The sequence below is a fragment of the Chlamydotis macqueenii genome, chromosome 1, assembly GCF_036417535.1.
Source record: "Chlamydotis macqueenii isolate bChlMac1 chromosome 1, bChlMac1.mat, whole genome shotgun sequence".
Classification (NCBI taxonomy): Eukaryota; Metazoa; Chordata; class Aves; order Otidiformes; family Otididae; genus Chlamydotis; species Chlamydotis macqueenii.
This window is the reverse complement of record NC_141556.1, coordinates 47696395-47715991: the sequence shown is the minus strand read 5'-3', so window position 1 is coordinate 47715991 and position 19597 is coordinate 47696395. Positions and strand designations below refer to the sequence as shown.

Genomic DNA, 19597 nt, shown 5'->3' with positions numbered 1-19597 from the left:
CGGACACCCCCCCCCTTCCCCACCCCGGACCGGGCAGGGCCGGCACGCCGCGGCCCCGCAGCCCCGGGCGGGCGGGGGGGAGCGCACACGCCGCGGATTAAGGTGGTGCTCAGCCCCCGCCGGGTTAAGTAGCCGGGATTAGCCCGCTGCGGCTGCACGATATCGGCATCCCGGGCTCCTCTCCGCCGGGCTCCTGGTCCCCGCACCCGCGCAGCCTCCCCTTCGCCGCCTCCCTCCCTCGCCCGCCCGCCGCGCCCCCGGGGCGGGTGTTTTTCTGGCTGCGGCAGGGTCGAACGCCGCTCTATCCGTGGGAGCGGGCGGGCTGTTCTGATTGATCGATGCCTGGCCGGGCTGCCCATCGATCGGCGCGGGCGGGGAAGGGATGCGGCACCCCTTCGGTTGCGGGAAGCCGTCGAGGGAGTCGCGTCGCGGGTGAGCGTGGACCGGCGGTGGGAAGCGCCTCTGACGGCGGTGCCGTTCTCGTCCCGGCGGTGCGGGTAACCTTTGGATGCGGCACCACGTGAGTTTGGGAGCGGGCCTGAGCCCCCCCCGCCCCCCCGCCCCACCTCGGGGAATGGCTGCCCCGCCGCCTGCCCCAGGCCCCTCAGTCGGAAGGATTTAGGATTTTTTGGGGGAAAGCTGAGGGGTAGAGGTGGTCGCATGGTCTGCGGGAGCGTTTTCTTCAGGCGCGGCGTCCGGATGTGCGGGGGATAGTTGCAGAGGGGTGGGTGGTTGGGGGAGTGGGGGTGGGAGGCGCGTGGGTCAGCCTGAGCCGGGGAAGCGCTGGGTGATGGGGAGCTGTGGGCGAGCTTGTCCCAGGTTTTTTAACCTGAGAGGCGACCTATTTGCACAGCTGTAAGAGAAGTCTATGGAATGCTGTGCATGTTCCACACAACATAAATCCTTACTAATATTTAAATGTTTGTTTGGGTGTTTTTTCCGTTTCGTTTTTTAAAATGTATGACAAGGGAAGGGGGAAGAAAGACGCACAGTAACAAAATTTCAAGGGCTTTTCGCTTGCCATTTTAAGATCCCCAGTGTGGAAATCCTTAAATATCTATTACATACAGCATTCTTAAATTTGTATCTTCAGCTGCTGAGGTTTTTTTCTCAAGGTCTGTTTAAAAGGAAGTGATAATACCTTATTCCTTGTCTTAAACCGTCATTCCAAGCATGTGTTAGCGCTGGTATCTGGCGTGACAGTGGTTAAGGGGTGACTAGCTATAGGTGAATATTCAAGTCGTGTTCCTTAACATGTCCCTTCTTGGAAGTAAAGTCCCAAGCCAAAGGTACCTGTGAAACGGCTTGCATCATTAGCGATTGGCAATCTTGACTTGCTGGGGGGGAGAAGTAGAGCCTGCCTTTGGAAAACCACCGCCTGTCCAAAAGCTGATGCATCTTTAAAATGCTCGTGGGTCCTCATGAATTTAAGTTGAAATAGTGTTTTTAAGTGCTTGAAAAGATCTTGGCAAGATAACTTGCCGACTCCTTGGTTCATTATACATTGTGTTCAGAAGGTGGTAACTGTGGCTATAGCCAGTGCCTTTTTTTTTTTTTTTTTTTTTCCCTATTTGTTGGAGCTTTTCAAGGATTTGTTCCAAACACCACAAATCATGAATTCCAACAGAAGTAAACTTGTGTATCTTTAAAGTATTGGCTCTTTTGGCAGGAATAGCTTCCAATGTACTAGGACTTTAATACTTATGGCATAATGAATGGAAACTCTCTCGGTGTCAGTGGAAAAAGTGGTCACTGAATTCAGTGAGAAAAAAAAACCTCGTACACTTCAATGTGAAATTTTTGGTCTGGAACAGCATCGTTGGGTCGCTCGGTGTATTGCTCCTCTTTCTGTTCATTATGGTAACCTACCCACATTGGGTTATCTGAAGAAAAAGGGGATCCTGTGCTGTGTACAGACACTTGCAGGTTTTCCCAGTCAGTGTTGCTATCTCGGTGCTGAATTGCAACATTACTGCTTCAATTCATTCAAAGAAAAATGCTACTTATGATGTAGATAACTAAAATGGTACAAGTCAAAACTAATTTTAAAGGAAATTGTGGCTGTGCTGTGTGTATGCACACATACAGTGACTCACTATTGCATATTAAGCAGATGTGTTTGGGGAACTTAAAGCAGAAAACAGACTAGTGTCATATTAGCATTGGGTAAACTGTGTATTGGTTTCTTACAAAGTTGCATTATATACAGGTAATGATAGAAGCAAAGGATCCCTATTCATGTAATATACAATCAGCTAATAATTTGTGAGTGATCCTACCAATTCTCCTGTCTAATGTTGGAATCTCATTTAGAAAGTGACTCTTTCATGGACCACAATATAGAGAACTCCTGTCAGCTGTTAAAATTGAGAACCTCTAAACCATGTTGTGGAAGCTTAACAGGAAGCTGAGATGCTTGTAAATCTCCTGCAGCTCACAGTCATGAAGGTCTAGTAGCTACCTTTTTTTTTTTTTTTTTTTACTGTTTGAGTATATTCAGAAAAGAATAATATGATAAAATGTGATAAAATGGAGACAGTCGTAAGATGAAGATATTAAGAAGGAAGAAATGTAGGTTGGATCTTCTGAAGCCACCTCAAAAATGGATGCTTTGGAAGAATTAACCTTGTCAACATTTAAGATTTTGGAGCTGGGAACTCAATATTAACTGGCAAGTTCAAAATGGACTTGGAAAGCAATCAATAACATGCCATAGCATGCAAGTCTCCCTTGACATAAGGGTGGACAAGATAACCTAAAGTATCTTCTAACTCAAATTTCTTCCATTAAGGTAGACTAAATATTAATGGCACCGAGCATTCTTTACTGCTGAAATGTGACCTCAGTGATGTCTTTCAGTGTTTGAACTGTTTATTTTAATATATGTTCCCTTCTGTTTTTAAAGGGAGAATAACACTAGTGCAACAAGGATGCATATTTTGCTCGGAGTTGAAGTCAGCTTTCAGTTAGCAAAATTTAATCTAATGCAGAATAATGAACAGCCATGATTAGCCCAGCACATTTAAATGTAAATATCTTTTGAGAAATATGGAAGAATACTTGGTTCTATAGCAGATTTTGTTACAGAAATGCTTGCTTACTTTACTCCAAAAGGATCAATAAAATTGCAATAGTATTCTTAAATTTGTATTCTTTAGTGTTCTTGACTTGTCTTAAAATGAATAATAATAATAAAGCTTGTGAAAAGCTGCTGTTCAGGAGATAATGATCTTTCTCTGTAGCATATTTTAATTAAAAAATAGATAAAATCTAGGGATTGCAGTGTTGTGTCCAAAAAGCTAAGATTGGCTCTGCCTACTGGCTCGCTGTAGTGTGTGCAACAGTCTCAAGTAGATTTGTTTGGTTTTTATTCAAGCCTGTTGAATTTTCTCTTGAAGGCATCATTTTTATTTCTCCTTGAAGAACAAGGAGGGCAGCGGACATGAAGTGATACTGTTGCCTGTTTGAAAAAGAAAAGTGAACCTATGATGATTTATGTAGAGGATGAGTATTTCTCACAAGCATTAAGAATTACTGATCTAACTCAGAATAGCTTGTCTTCAGATTTGGATTTCTTCACTTTTAAATAACTGTCACCAATGTTAGTTTTCCCCTAGCTTTGACTTCAAGTAGTTAAAAAGACGGTGTTTGCTAATTGCACAGCAGAGTGATAAAAAATAAGGAAAGAGTTTTTTGTTCATGAAGCGCCCTAAATGTTTTGTATCCACATGTAAAAACTAAAAATGTGTTCAGCATCTCTGAAACAGGGCAGTTGCGTACAGAAGATGGAAGCAATGATAATAAGCAATATAGAAGGAGGATTTCCGGGAGGTGACATATACAATGAAATCAACAGGCAAAATATTGGAGTAACACATCTTGGAACATTTGCACCTTTTCACACCAAATACGACTTTGACACAAGTACATCGTATCGTCCAGTTTTATTTCTAAACTGTCAGACTTTCAGATACAGTTTATTAAAATGAATTTCTAGTTTTCATGACAGATATGACTTGATATGAACAGTAAATTTGAGCGATCTGCCTGTTCAGGCTATTCATATTCCAGTAAACATTATGAAAGTGATTTCTACTGCCACTTACAAATCTTATTCTAACTGACAGATGACAGCAGGAGGTGTTATTAGTTTAATTTTGGTGAATTGCAAAGCAGGCATGAGGCTTTCTCAGTTGGTATTTCAAAGGCCTGGTGGGAGAAGAAATGTAAAGAAAATGTAGGAGGCGTGCTTTTTTTTTTTTTAAAAAAAAAAAAAAAGGCCAGAAATAGCTCTGAAAATATATCCAAATTCTTTTTGTCCAGTAAGACATAGGCTGTAACATGCTGTTACAAGAAATCTGCCTTGCCTTTGGAGGGAAATGGACTCAGGAAGAGGGTATACCCTCCCCTTACTGCTGTCACAACTGTACTGTGCAGTTAAGGAGTGCATGGATGCACTTTGAGGATGACAGACTTGATGACCTTTGATGCTGGCCACTAAGGCTGGCTGATTTTGCCACTTAAAACATGACCAGTGTCTCGCACTATGGGTAGTGTTGGCTTATTGCTGGCTATTTTCTAATACTGCTCTGTAGAAGGAGAGAGCTGGGTGAGCTCCTGCATGGCCTCCCACTTGTGCAGACCACTGAAGTTCACCATCTCAGATTTTTTTTTAGTATTGCTTACGAGCTGGATACTGCCTTACTTCCCAGTGAGCACAGGAAACACCGTGTTCTTAAAACACACTTCTGCAGAGCCTATCACTTGTAATCTGCTACCCTTAGTTGTGCCCTTATATTCACAGAAAGATAAGGTGGCAGCAGGGAATACAACACTATTGGGTTCTGACCACTTGGTGTACAGTGTCTGGTCCACGAAGAGGAGACCTGGGATGTACCATACTCTGCACAGGTGGTAGTGACAAACCGCATCTCAAGGAAGAATGATGATTCAGCTGCTCTTGCTTTAAGCAACTAACCTCCTGGGGCTCAGCCCAAGCTTCACAGCGATGTGGTCTTTTTCTGCATGTCTTACGTCTTAATTGAAACTCAGACTTTGGTATTCATGTAAAGATTTTGAATCCAAGATGATCTTAATCACCTCTACAGTACATGCACCAGTGGAAGAAAAATCAAGTGCTCTTTTCCCCGGAGTGTTACAGATGTGCACTTACACAGAGATCACACGACCTTTTTTGCACTTGTTATTCGACAATTGACTGGCAGCTTGTTCATGTGGCTCTTTCAGGATTGCTTCTGTGTCTATATAAATACAAGGATGTGTTGTTGCTTGTGGTGTGTACTTTGGCTTCCTGAACTACTACATTTCTTATGAAATAAAGATGTTCTTGGGTCTTACATGATAACAGAGTCCTAAAAAAAAAAAAAACAACCAAAAAGCCAAACAACCAACGCAAAATCCCCCACCCCAACCCAATAAAACTTCATCTGCTAATTGGATCAGAATATATATCTAGGTTTAAAATAAATTAAAAACTGATATCTCTGTATGGGGAAAGGAGGAAGAAGAGACACTAGCTGTGTTTGATGCAGTTTTTCCACCGTAGAAAGAAATATCCATAGTGCTATGCTCTTAGTTGAGCTTAGCCACTAGCCGTAAAGAAGTCTTGTAGCTACTGCAAACTTTAAGGAATACTTGTAGAATATTATGAAGAGTTGAAAGGACAGCCATTGTGATGCTCCAAAAGCTTGGAAAACATTTGGTTTTGTATGGTAGATGTTTCAAGAGATGGGAGTCTTTTAAGTTCTGATCAAAAGACTTGCTAGTCACTTCTGCTGGTAAGAGATGTTTAATTGCTTTTTTTTTTTAATGTTCCAAAGTTATGTCACACTTTTATCATGGCCTTCTGAAGCTGCTGTGTTGATCAGCATAATCCAAGAGACTGCAAGGATGGTGACACAGCCTCATTTGTACTTGCCTATTTGGCTTGTCACCGTGACTGGAAAGCTTCATGGGATGGCTGAGGAGGCCTGAGAGCTACTTTCATTTCCATCCAGGCTGCTCAGTACTCCCCACTCCTTTGTGCAATCTTTGATCATTTGACTCGCTGCCCCAGTAGATGATTTGTGTTACACAATCCTCATGCACAAACTGGGCTCTCCAAGGCGAGAGGTGAGGCTCGCACAAGGAAAGCACCACCAGATCGGTGGTGTGGGAATGCTGCTCCTTGCCTGGTCGTCAAATGAAACCGTTCACTAGAGTGTATTATCCTTCTTATGTAGAATAACTTGAAGTTATTGTTCTGACAGTAGATTGGAGAGTAGTTTGAGTGCCAGCCTTCAGCTAATGGCTTTCCAGAAAAGATAATTTGGATCTATCCATAAAGATCTTTGCACTAAGTAAATTATTAAAGAATATTATAGCACGTTAACTGTATGCCTAGGTAGTTTCTGATACTGCAGTGGAGGAAATGAAAAACTCCTTATCCTATTGTGCATCCAGACTTGCTTTCTGAGGTTTTTACTTAGATTCGAGGTTGTGGACATAGTAACAAGAAGTGGGTAGAAAAGATAACAGGTATGGTTAGCCCTTAATTTATCTGAGAAAGGGTGGTGTTTTTGAACCTCTGCTGGCTATTTAGGTATAGTAGAGACTAAAGGAGGATCTTAACATGCATATTGAACAGGAGTGTTTTCATTTCCATCTAAGTGCTACTGCTTTCACTGTTGATATTGCACTTTAAATTGCTTCACATCGCCTGGGTCTGCCAGTTTTTATTTGCTCAGGAATGAACCTGGTGCAAAACTTCGTGAAGCCTATGGAATACAGTGCCAATCAATACTTAAATTAGAGCAGTGTCTAGCAGCCTCACTCCGGTGAGGAAACATGAAATGATTTAAACTGGCTGGCAGGATCTGTGCCAGATGGCTTTCAAATACACATAGTTGAGAAGCTGTAGACTGACAGCTGGGGAGGGTAGGGAAGGTCCTCTACCACTGCTAGCACAACTGCTTTCCTTCTGCTTTATTAACAACTCAAGTCATTTCAGCTTGTGTTCACTTACTTCAGCTCTGAAATCCATGTAGTTAACAGTGACAGCAATTTTCACGTTCTGCAATGAGCTTGCTTTGCATAGTGAAATGTCTTAACATCTTCACAAAGTCTGATTTCAGATGTGCGTTTTGGTAATAGGTAGATCTGTCTCTGGTGACTGCAGATCTAGGGATTTGTTTCTAAACTGGAGCTGTATTTCTAAAGGGAGTTGAAAGATTTGGTAATAAAGCACTAAATTATCTAGGATTTGAGAAAAGCATGGTCTCTTGTCTTTTGGATTTTGTTTTTGTTTTTTTTTTTCTGCCTTTTAGTTGGTTTCTGTTAGTGGAGGCACTTGTGCAGCTGTCCTTCAGATGGAGATGGCCGCTCATGGTCCATACCAGGTTACAGGAACCTTTTGGAAGAGCTTTAGTACAAACATGTCCTTCCAAAAATGAAATGCCAGCATAAAAAGCAATGAGTGGTACATACTAAGGATATCGTCTGCTTATGAGTGAACAATTGACATGTGGCTTTCTTTTTTCTTTGTTAATCCTAGTGTTGCTGGGGTCTGGACAGCAGCACCTCAAACCATATTACCAAAACTGGTCAGAAAAGTCTGACACCCTAAAGCTGCAGTGTGAACTTAAGCTACCTCAAAGCAGTGGAAATCAGTTAACCAGATGGAAAAATACAAGAGGCAGATGCTTGAGGGGGGTACTTTTTATTTTCTGGGAAGATACTGTAGTAACATTTTTGGTAAGTGGACTACTCACTCCAAAACTGAAACACTGAATTTGCATAGGCTTGAAGCTTTATGTTCTCATTCTATTGTCAAATCTAAAGCGAGATAAATTAATATGGAGAATAAAGCTATGTATATAACTACAGGCAGAATGCTTTGAACTAGACAAAGTAAATACATCTTTCTTTGAGGCAGTGATCGTAAAACAGGCCTTTTTCAAGCCTCCTGATGGAGGTTGCCAAAGGTCCCTCCTGAGCATTACTGAGCCAGCAAAGTGAAAACACTACTGAAGGGCTGTCCTGGTTTCAGCTGCGATAGAGCTAGTTTTCTTCCCAGTAGCTGCTATGTTTTGGATTTAGTATGAAATTTGGTAAGTGAAGACCGTTGATAATACACTGGTGTTATTAGTTGTTGCTGAGAGATCAAGGACTTTTTCCAGCTTCTCAGGTTTTGCTAATGTGCGGTTGCAAGAAGCTGTGAGGGGTATAGCCAGCACAGTTGACCCAAACTGGCCAAAGGAAGTATTCCATACCGTAGACATCATGCTTTCCCTCAGGGAAATTGTGCTTTTGCGATTGCTGCTGGGGAAATTGCTGTTCCAAGGTTGTTTCTCAGGGTCGTTCAGTGATCGCTGCTTGAGACTGGCTGTATCAGTCATCGGGCGGTGAGAAATTGTGCATTGTTCATTTTATGTATCTATTATATTTTTTATTCTAATTATTTATATATATTATTATATTTTCCTTTGCTGTCCTAGTAAACCGTCTTTATCTCAATCCACAAGTTTTCCTTGCTTTCCAATTCTCTCCTACATCCCACCTGGGAGGAGGGAAGGTGAGCTAGCAGCTGCGTGGTATTTAGTTGCTGGCTGGGGTTAAACTACGACAAGATCTTTCCTCTTTGGTATGACAGTTGGTAGTAGGTGAAAATGGCAATGTGTGTCCAGTTCTGGATTGTGGTGGTAGGGCTGTCGGGTGGTCTGGATCCCTGGGAGTGAGGGTGAAGAGGAAAGCTGAGGCTGCCTGGGCTGCTGGGCGCCTGTCCCGCTGCAGTGGGGCTGAAGGAGGAGGAGGTCTGTAGAAAGGTCTTGGCCACCCTGCTTGTTGAGGTAGGCTGAGTCAGCAGCAGGGCTCTCCTGTGCTGGTGAGGAGTAGCCCACGCTTGGGCTGCATTAGCAAGAGTGTGGCACAGGTTATTGCCCTCTGTCATGTGAGGCCACATCAACAATGGTGTCCTGTTTTGCACCTCTCCTGACATAGAGAGGCTGGCAGAGGGTCACTAAGCTGGTTAGGGGCTGTCCTGTGGTGTGTGGGGAGAGGTTGAGCGAAGTGACTTTGCTTGCCCTGGAAGGAAGAAGGCTAAGGAGGGACCCTGGTCATGGTCTTCAGTAGGGCCTGAGAGAGAAGGTGCAGCCAGGCTCTCCTTTTTCCCAGGATGAACATGGGGGTGAGGAGAAGAGCTTCCATGATTGACTGGAGCTGGTGAGGCCTGTGCTGCACTGGAAGGGGGCAGTCCCCGTCACCCATGTGACCTTCAGGAGGAACTGCCAGCATTGCTGCTGTCTGCGTTGTCACTGGTTCTCGTGGAGGGCTGTCTGTTCACCTTGAGGTCAGGTGAGCATCAGTGCTGGCGCAGGCCAGGGGACAAGACTGTACCTTCTGGCAGTAGCATAGGCTCGGATATTCCTAAACTAACTGTGAAACCACATCCTTCCTCTTTCATGTGCCTGCTCTGACATGGTGGTGCAGCTGCTTGATATGCGAGTTCAGCCCCGCCGACTGCGCTTAACTTCACCAGAACAATCCTGGCCACTTATGTAAGCGTCTTAAAAAAACTGAAACTAGTCACTCTGGGCCTCTTCTGTTGCTGAAGAGACGCAAGCACATCTAAGATGAGATTCACGTGACTATTTTAGGTCATATCCTAGGTGGCTACATTGAATCTTTTGGCAGAGAAGTTGTAATTTATCCATTGCCTTTTGGAAAAAAAAAAAAAAACAAACAAAAAAAACTCCACAAACCCTGAAGTGCCTACCGTAGGTGTAGTTGTTGCCACTCGGTCAGGTGAATCTCGCATGTGATGGGAGGAATGTAAACTTTTAACCCATGGAATGCAAATAGGTTTCAGAACTAGAGACTGGACCTCCAGGTGGTAGGAGAAGGGGATAGGGAAGAGCACAACTTCAGCATTGGCTTCTAAAGAGGCTCTTGCATTGCTGCGTGCTGTCTAATAATTGAAGTACTAAATCTTGAGGAGTGATTAATACTGGAATCAGTAATTGTTCAGTTGTGTACTAAATGTAAGGTCTTCAGCTTCTCAGATTAAAAACTGAGATAACAACAAGCCTCCATAGATCCTTAAAGGCAGCTGTACTAATTTTAAATTGTAAAATTCTGTGCAATTTGCTGTAGAAACTTACCCAAGAGGAAAAGTGCTCCAAACATACTCACGTTTAAAGGGGCTTTTCAGTTCTTCCCTCTGCTCTACCTACTCTGCATAAATGGATCACGTTTTAACTTGCTGATTAGAAGCCTAATATCAGCCTCTCAAATGTAAAGGGTATTATAAAAATAATTATTTAGAAGCTTAATGAGGCTCCAATTGCAGGATGAGTTAGAGCTGTGGTATCATACTCAACCAATAAATTGCTATGTGAATTTTTGACATTTACTTTACTTATACCACCTGTTTATGACTTCGTACTCATAAATTCAGACATGTCTTTTGAAAAATGCATCTTTCCTGCAAGTATAGTTTCACATTTGCTTGACTCAAGCAGGTTCAGTGTAGTTCTGTGCCATGTTTCAAGTTTGCACTGGTATTGGATTGTCTGTGTGGTGAGTCTGGTTGGATAACAAGTCTGCCCAAAAAGCAGCATTTTTCCCATCCAGATCAGCTTCTCATATATCTTGTGGGACTTTGCTGTTGTCACAAGAGACAGCGATTATTTGGGGAAGGGCAGAGTGATCAGAGTAGCTAGGATGCATCCTGATGCTTGGGCATCACCGTGTTTGTGATGGAAGAGGCAAGGCTTTTCTTGCCATGATAGCACTACATGAAGTGTACTAAGCAGGCTGACAGAGTTCTGGGAACCAACCAGGCACAGCATGCAATTAGGGAATGCTGCTGGAGCCCTGAATTTCAACAGCAAAACTGTGAGGTCTTCTCCCATGCTAGGGAAGAAACTTGAGTCAGCTATACAATATTTAACCATAATCTCTGTAAGATGGGAACCACTTCAGCCCGCTTTGACTTATGCATTTATTGAATCAACTATGTGAAAATGAAGCTGAGCGGTGGACGGCACTTCCCTATAGGAAGTGGGGAGCAGAAGCAGCTGTCTAACTTGGAGAAGGGTGGTTCTTCTATTTTTCAAAACTTGAAACAAATGAAGGTTAAATTCCATAGCTACAGGCACATTCTTCTTCTTGGGTAGGTAGTAATCAAAATCTAATGATTCAAGCTGCCAGAGCTTTTTAAAGTTCATGTGAAGTTTAAGATGATGGAAATTAATATTTTCTTTGTGAGGAAGAGAGTGTTTTGCTGCTCTTTCTAGAGGAAATTTTGAGACTAGGAAGCTCATGGCATTTGTGTGAGCTTTCCATGTACAAACTTTTAAATAGTGAAACTTAGAAATAGCCACCCAATAAAATAATTTGATAAATGCTTAAGATTGACAAGAATTTTGTATTAGCTTCGCCTCTTACCAACAAGTTGAGAAATACTGACTTTATTTAAAACAAAAATGGAAAAACAAAAAAAATATTCTCAATTTTGCAGTCTAAACAAGCAAGGACTGTCTGTGGAGTTTTTGCCAGCAAGGTACGTTGTCTTGTGTTGGCTTAGAACTTAGCGTTCACCTCCATGAGATGGCAAAAAGCTGTCAATCTGTCTGCTTAAAGCCTGTTCCTCTTTCAAACTGTTTCCACAGCCGCCACTGTGTCAACACCCTTCAGTCGTAATTGCCAACTCCAAAGCAGGCTGATCAATGGAAATGCTAAATAAAGCAGCAGAGCTCTTGCCTCAGAGGATATGTAAAACCATATTTGCCAGTAGGAGAGTGCCTCTGTGAACACCAGCGGACCTGTAGTTCTGTGTCTAGCTCTGGAGCCCCCAAGATAAGAAGGATGTGGACCTGCTGGAGCAAGTCCAGAGGAGGGCCATGAAGATGATCAGAGGGCTGGAGCACCTCTCCTGTGAGGACAGGGTGAGAGAGTTGGGGCTGTTCAGCCTGCAGAAGAGAGGGCTCCAGGGAGACCTTATGGGAGTCTTCCAGTACTTAAAGGGGGCTTATAAGAAAGATGGGGAGAAACTCTTTACCAGGGCCTGTTGTGATAGGACAAGGGGTAATGGTTTTGAAATAAAAGGAGGTAGATTTAGACTTGATATAAGAAAGAAATTTTTTACAATGAGGGTGGTGAAACACTGGAACAGGTTGCCCAGAGAGGTGGTAGATGCCCCATCCCTCGAAGCACTCAAGGCCAGGTTGGATGAAGCTCTGAGCAACCTGATCTGGTTGGAGATGTCCCTGCTTCTTGCAGGAGGGTTGGACTGGATGACCTTTAAAGGTCCCTTCCAACCGAAATTATTCTGTGATTCTGTGAGAAGTTAGCTGTTTGTTACCTTCCAGACCAACATAGTACCATACCTTCCTGGCTCCTCTGCTAGTGGGTTGTCTTGAACTCTGACTTTCTCAACTTCCAACGGAAGCTGCTTTTTGAGAAATGATCAACCAAAAGAGCTGAGCTTTTCTGAAACTGAGAAGCAGTAAAATCCATAGGAATAAAAACTGTTGACTAGCTTGAACTGTATCTATATATATATAATGGGGTTTTTGGAAATGTGAAGCATCAGGCTTATGGTACTTCTTAGTACTGTTAGAGTTGATCCTGCCATATTTGTCAGATGTGAGACTTTGAGATGTGACTGCTGGTTGGGGATTAGAAACAAAACACCAACTCTGCTGGCCAATGACATACATTTCTGTGAAAGCCTGAGGAAGTTCTTGGCATGCTTTAAAGTAATCGCATTAGGTTTGCAGGCACAGCTCTTTTAGTGCTTTCTTACAAGGTGAGTATCTTTTCCACAGCTGATAAGTAAAATGATGTCTGTACTCCCTCTGCTGGCTCTGCAAAAATAGCTTTCGCGAGCTTAAATTGTGAGTAGCACCTTTTACAAATCTGCCTGTGTGAAATTCTGAGTTAAGAACAGTTTAATGAGTGGCAGAGGGATTTTCCTGAAAAATGGGTCAACAAATAGTTACTGAAAGCTAATCAGGTGTCTCAGATGCTATCTCCTGCTATAATGGTAAACACTGGTGTTGTGTATACCTTTGTAATTGTAGTCTGGTCTGTTTTTGTGTATCAATGATTGCATAGGGCTATCCAAATTAAGATACCAAATACTTGTACATCTAGTCGTACATCTGAGACCTATTTTTGTAGGTATTGTGTGCTATAAGTACATAAAGAGGTATGATACCTGGAAGCCTCCCAAGAGGGAAGAGAACTTGTATCATTCCATAAATTACAGTGCTCTGTACGTTTATTTGCTTATTCTGAGACTACTGATTTCTTCCTGTGTGAGGAGATGTCAGAATGGAAGAAATTCAGGCTTTGAATGAGGTCTTGGTATAGATAGGTGTTATGTCCATAATCAAAGCAATTGCTCTTGCAAGTCAACAGACATCTTTACATGCCAGTGCAGTTCATTCTGTTTTCTTGTTTTGTGATACTATTACTACTATTCTAGTTGTTTTTGCTTTCTGGAGGTTAGGGATGGTTTAACAGTTTTGGAGAACTGAGAGAATAACCTGCCCAGCTCTACTGGTCTGTGACTGGTCTGAAGCTGGGTAAGTGGAATAACAAGCCAAACTGCCGTTTTTAGCATTTGCTATTTCAGGATATCTCTGAGAAAGAACCCCTGAGCCTTGTGACGTGAAGAGTCTGGCTTCTGGTTGCTAAGTCTGAGGATGTTTTCTGTTTGGTTTTTTTTTTGTGCCTGCAAGGTGCATTTCCTGGAAAGCGCAGTCTTTTGTCCAGACGTTTGCTTGTATAATTTATGACTGTCAAATATTTCAGAACGGGAAGAATATTATGCAAACTTAATTTAAGAATTTGATGCAGCCAAACACTGTGTGATTCCTCCTGTTAGATTTCTCTTTGGGTATACCTGTGGCTGTCTGCAGATGTCTTTAAACATTGCTGTGTAGCGAAGGGACTGCTTGGCTCTATAAAAACAGGCAGTCGCACAGGCGTTCGCACAAAGGTTAGAGCAAGTCTTCCTCCCACAGCAAGGGTGTTCCCCCTACCAAATATCCTGCTTTTCCAGTTTTTCCCTTTCGGCATGCTGTTATGGATTAAGGTCTTGAAGTTTAGTCCTATGACTTGGATATCCCCCACTTACGATCAGAATTTGGAGTTTTACTGCCATGCTTGGTAATTTTTGTTTTAATATCCAAAGCTATATTTTAATAAAATTCACCTTACTTGAGAAGTAAACCAGAAGTTGTGTACCTGTATAATATAGGTCATAAAATTTAGGATAGCAATGCCTGCCTTGAACTCTAATCTTGTCAAGCAAGAACAGCTGAGGATTCTCAGTGCACAGGGAAATGCTTCAGTTTTCTAGGGAAGCCTAGCATATTTTAGAAACCTCCAAGTTAAGGAGTCAGGGATTCCTAATCTTAAAATAGCTTATAATAATAAAGTATCTTAAAATAGCTTGGTTTAGCCTTTCTTTGAGTAATTTTGCTGTGAGACAATTGTTTAAATACTTGAAAATATTTCCTCAGTGAAAAATATTTTTTGACAGCTAATGGCTTATTTTAATAATAATTGCTCATCAACAAGGTAATGTTTTAGTAACTACCTACTTTTTGAGTTTTAGGGAAGAAAGCTGTCTCAGAAGCTGTTTAGTCTTAATTATGTGCATAAAGCATCCTGCCTCAGACTAGGTTGTGGTTTTGACAGACAGCTGTGTAACTGCCTAAAACTGTTTGTTCCTTCATACTTCGTTTGATTCTGGATTCTGACCATATACTGTCTGATCACATTGCCGAGTTCCTTGAATTAGATAACTGCTCTAAACTGTGTTCAAATACCAACAATGTAAGATACTCTACCACTTCCTCCCCCACCCAAAAAACCAAACCAAACAAACAAAAAAACCCAAAAAACCGAAAACACCCAACCCACAAAAACTAACCACCACCCAATTTCATGCTGTTCTGGTTAGAATGAAAGTTTTCCATAGGAACGGATGTGTGTGCAAAAATCTGACTCCTGTGGTGTAGCACACCAAGAATCAACTTGCTGTTAATAGTCTAGGGAAAGCAACTAGATTCTGGTATTGAATCTACAAGTGCAAAATACAAAACTGCACATAAATGTTCAGTAAAAAAAGCATATTTGTTCCGAAGGTGAACTGCAAGCACTGTTTGTAAGCTGCACTGCTGTACTCGTGAATGTTAAACATATGAAACATATTTAGCATTCTGTTAATATAAATTTGTGTCTATTTTAAAGCATCTCTTTCCTCTAGAAAAGGAGGAAACAGAAAACAGTGTCATAAAATACTGTTAACTAAACATAAGATTAGAGACCACAGTAAAACTTGGTTGTCAACCTGCTTGACACAGTGTACAGACTTGAATATGCATGTAACTGAAATGATCCAAATGAATAACATAACTTTGAAATGAGGTATATGGTTGTTTGTCAATGTGTAGGACTCCACAGCAGAAGTTTCACTTGTTCCTAACTGGTGTTTGGTAGCCTGCCTAGAGAGAATTTATGAAGGCTGAAAGTGTGAAAAAGCAAGTCTGCTACTTGTTACTGCCAGGCTTCATACTTGCACTAGATTTTTCTATCTACCTGCAGTAAGTTTTTTGGAAATGCTACTAAAGTAGTCCTTAATTATAAAGGTTTTCAGGTGGTTTCTTCCTGTACTTTCCTTGACAAACTAATTGAAATAAGTCATTCTTAATGGGACTGAAATAATAAGCAGGTTTTTGGAGAACAGTCCTAGCCCAGCTGCTTCCTGGCAGTCTATTTTCTTTTCTGCATTAGAAATGGTGACAGACTGCTATGTGTCCTTCAACCTAAAGAATCTATTGAAGGTGCTAAGAAACCAGGTGATGGTATCCTGGGAGGAAGGCAGGGTTCAAGGAGGCTGCTTGGGAAACTTAGTGGAGCACTAGGAGGCAGAGGGGGAAACTTCTATGCATCTTCCAAAATTATCTCTAGAATGATGGAGTCCTTAACTGTGGAAATTTTGGTAACTCATGTTATCTTTTGTTTCATAGTGCTGTATCACTGTTGTTTCATGATACTCTGATGCTCTTCTCAGTTACTTCCCTCCAACGGGGAAACAGTAGTTTCCCTGAGTCATGCTAACTTCAGGCTACAGGAAGTTCTCAACTTCTCTACCGTGCTTTATATGTTTGCTGCAGTAAGGGAAACTTGTGAGCTGCAGGGGTTAGATTAAAAATGTAATTATCTTATTACGGCTGATCTGTGAGCCCCTACTTGGCTGTATGTAGAAAGAAACTAATGCTGAGCTGAGGTGCGCTACAGTCAGATGTGTAATTGCAGTGGCCCTTTGAGGAAGTTCATTGGGAACCATGAGCTGGACATACAAATCTTGAGTCTTAAAAGAGTTTCTGCCTTCAGCAGTGGCAGGTTAGAATTAAGTCTAACGTGCACAAATTCAACAGTTTAGCAGGTTGCTTGAAGTTTGTCACTTGAGTGGAGGAGCTGATACTGCCCTTCCCAATTCCCTTTCTTCAGAAATACTGTATGCTATTGCTAAAAGCAGCCTGATTGCAGAACTTGCAGAATGTTACTATGTGCCACTGCAAAATAAACAAACATTTGCAGGAAGTAGCTTTATGTAGATGGAACAAAATAGATCTGACTTAGTTGAGTCAGAATGACGATCTGTAGTCTTCATGGATGGGTAGGCTCTGGGCTCTGAGGTTCAGTTGCAGCTGAACTAATGGCAGTAGGCTCCCAATTCAGATGCCATCTTCTGGAAGGAGAAGTATTACCCTTACTGGACTAGCCACTAGGAATTACTGCTGAGGATTCAGAGCTGCCTTAGGAGGAGACTGACACCTCACTATGTATGCCAATGGTAGTTTTGCTCTAGGCACTTGAGTGCCAGCTGTTTTACCATGTTATTTCTGATAGCTTTGTGCTTCCATTGGGCAGGGGAGTGAGAGAAACAAATACCCGATCTTCAGCACTGAATAGGTCCAGTCCAACTGGTTGCTCTGAAGTTTTTCAAGGCATGGCCTTTCCCTGTCTAGAGGAGTAGGCATTATACCAGAGCTAAATAGACACCTAGTTCACCTCCTAATTTGAATGCCTGCTGTTTAGACTGGAAGCACAACCATCTACAAATTACATTAGGATCCACTGATGCTAGTGAAGAGTTAAGACATTTGGTTTACAGGGAAACTGAGGCAGGGATTTCCTTTCCTAGATGGAACAGGACTTATAATTATTATCCTGGAGCATGGCTGCACTTGCATTCTTTTCCCTAGTCACATTTTTTTCTAATGAATTGATCATACAATTGATGTCTTTGTGCTCTCAGAAATCTAAAGTTATGCACAGTACAGATCTTCACACCTGAAAATGTTAGAAATGAAGCTGCAGTTGTTAATTGTGCATAGCCAGTTTGTACAGCAAATATTAAATAGCCTACCAAAACTGAGAAATGAATTAAGTTTACTAAATCTGCTTCAGCTGCCATTTGACGGTCTGGTGAATTTGCTATTCAGTTCAAACAGTGTCTGGCCTTGGCAGTGAAGTGATGTATCGTGTGATTTGTTTAGTGACATGTCACTGTATCTGAAATAACAGAGGGAAGATGAACCTTCCCTTGAATGGAGATTAATGTTTTCTTAAAAGTGGCAGCAACACAGTTCCATGATGAAGATGCTCCCAGAATTAGCTCGATGTGTGTCTCTTAAGTTGGCATATCCATGTTGCCTTTATGTCTTCTACAAATAAATCAGCTATTCTGGCATCTTGTGGAAAAACTTCTGGGGAATCCCTTGTGATTAATTGTTCAGCCAGTAGAAACCCTGATATTTAAATCTTTTGACTTTGTTTTGTGGCTGGGGGAAATGCCTTTTGGGTGACTGCTTTCTGCACCAGGCTGGTGCAAGTAGCCCACTCTTAGACTGTAGAGAAGTTAAATGTGTGGCTAGTATCACAGCTACTGAGAGGGTGGAGGCTTGGGAACATGCGTGGTGCTTTCTGTCTCCGTGGATCTGGAGGAGCAGATTGCACTGCTGTGAAAAAAAATTGTCTGTTCTTAAAGATCATGGAAGTGCAGGGAGAAGGCAAGAGCAGTGGAAAAAGGATTAGGAAAGGAAGGGGTGCTAAAACTGGTTGTAGTGCTGTGTGTCCCATGAGAGAGGGACTTAGAGCAGGACCTAAAACAAAGTGCTGTCTCTCAGTGTCTGAGGTGCTGTGAAAGAAGAGTAAACAGGTACAGAAGAAGTTACGATTCTGCGCCCCGGGTTGCCTGTGTGACTGTTGCAACAGCAGGCTTTCACATAGTCTATTACTTCATTAACGCAGTTGCCAATTAATGTGGGTGGCTTTTCCCAGCGCAGAAGGATAAGGGTGGCAGGTGTAAGTTGCAGTGTTGTTAGTGTCAAATAACGAGAGCTGCTTCAGAACCTCTGTGGGGGAAGTCTAATGCCTTGACGCTGTAGCACAGCCTTGCCTTTGGTCACCTGAGGATGCAACAGACTTGCTGCTTGCCTTGATAGACTTAATGAAGTGCTATGATGGGAATCTCAGCTTTGTCCATCCTGTCTGCTGACAATACTTATGTAATGTTAAAGAAATGCTTATCTATGTTAAAGAAAAATTGCCAAGAGAAGAGTTTATTACCTTATGCAATAGTGGACCAGAGGTTGTCATGTAACTCATACTGATCACATAGCATTTAATTCAACATCGTTCTATGGACAGGTAGCCATACCTATATTGCAGTAATGCTTAAATATGCATAAATGAGAATGGATTAGTGAGCTAAGCTCTCAAAATTTATAAAAAAGAACTAAAGGGATGATCAGTATAATAGTTATGAAGAAGTTTGCAAGAGATTCCACACCTGTGTTTCATGCAAAGCCATACAGTGGATTCTCAGAGGTTAAAATCCAAACAAACAAAAACCCAACAACAACAAAACAACAAAACAAAAAAAAAAACAAAACCAAAAGCCCCACCAAAAACAAACCAACCTGAACCTCCTCTTGCCACAACCAGCAAGAGCAGCAAACTTGTGCAATAGTTCTGAAAGAGCTACTCAAGTGTAGATTAGTTATGGTATTTGAATTAAAAAAAACCCCAAACTTTGGCTCGTTAGGAATAGAAGATGGCAAATGTAATTGCAGTTTTTGAAACGGATTTTCTTAAAACGACTCTTTAGCCAGTTTGCTTGGTGTATTTCTGGCAGCAGGGATTAATATGACATGCAGGGGAAGCTAGCATAGCTTTCAAATTTTAAGTTTTTCAAGAAGTAAGGCTTCTTAGGGGTTGGAGGGTAGAGATGAACTCTGTTCTTGTATTTCCAAAAGGCTTTTGAAAAATCTGAAGATGAAGGCTCTTAATCTGTCATGTTACAGGACAATAGGGAAGCTTCTTAAACTTTATACACAAGAGTATAAAATAGATATCCAATTTAGCATCATAGTGTGTGCTCATTGAGATGAGTGACCAGAGCTGTGGTTTTAATTTTATTTTTTTATGTTTCAAACAATTTCTTGGCAGAAATTATGATTTTCAGGATCATAAATGGATGATTTACCACATTAATATTAATATTTATGTACTA

General features: G+C 41.8%; 1 protein-coding gene across 4 annotated transcripts in view; it reads left to right on the top strand.

Moving 5' to 3' along the window:
- The window catches only part of ATP2B1 (ATPase plasma membrane Ca2+ transporting 1), a 65429-nt gene that overhangs the window by 426 nt on the left and 45406 nt on the right, over nucleotides 1-19597 (top strand). Inside the window, exon 1 of one of the 4 annotated variants that reach the window (XM_086750161.1) lies at nucleotides 57-520. The exons of the other annotated variants lie outside the window; for them this stretch is intronic. The gene's annotated coding sequence lies outside the window, so the exon portion shown is untranslated. Of the gene's footprint in view, nucleotides 1-56; nucleotides 521-19597 lie in introns of those variants that run through there. 4 annotated transcript variants of the gene reach the window in all.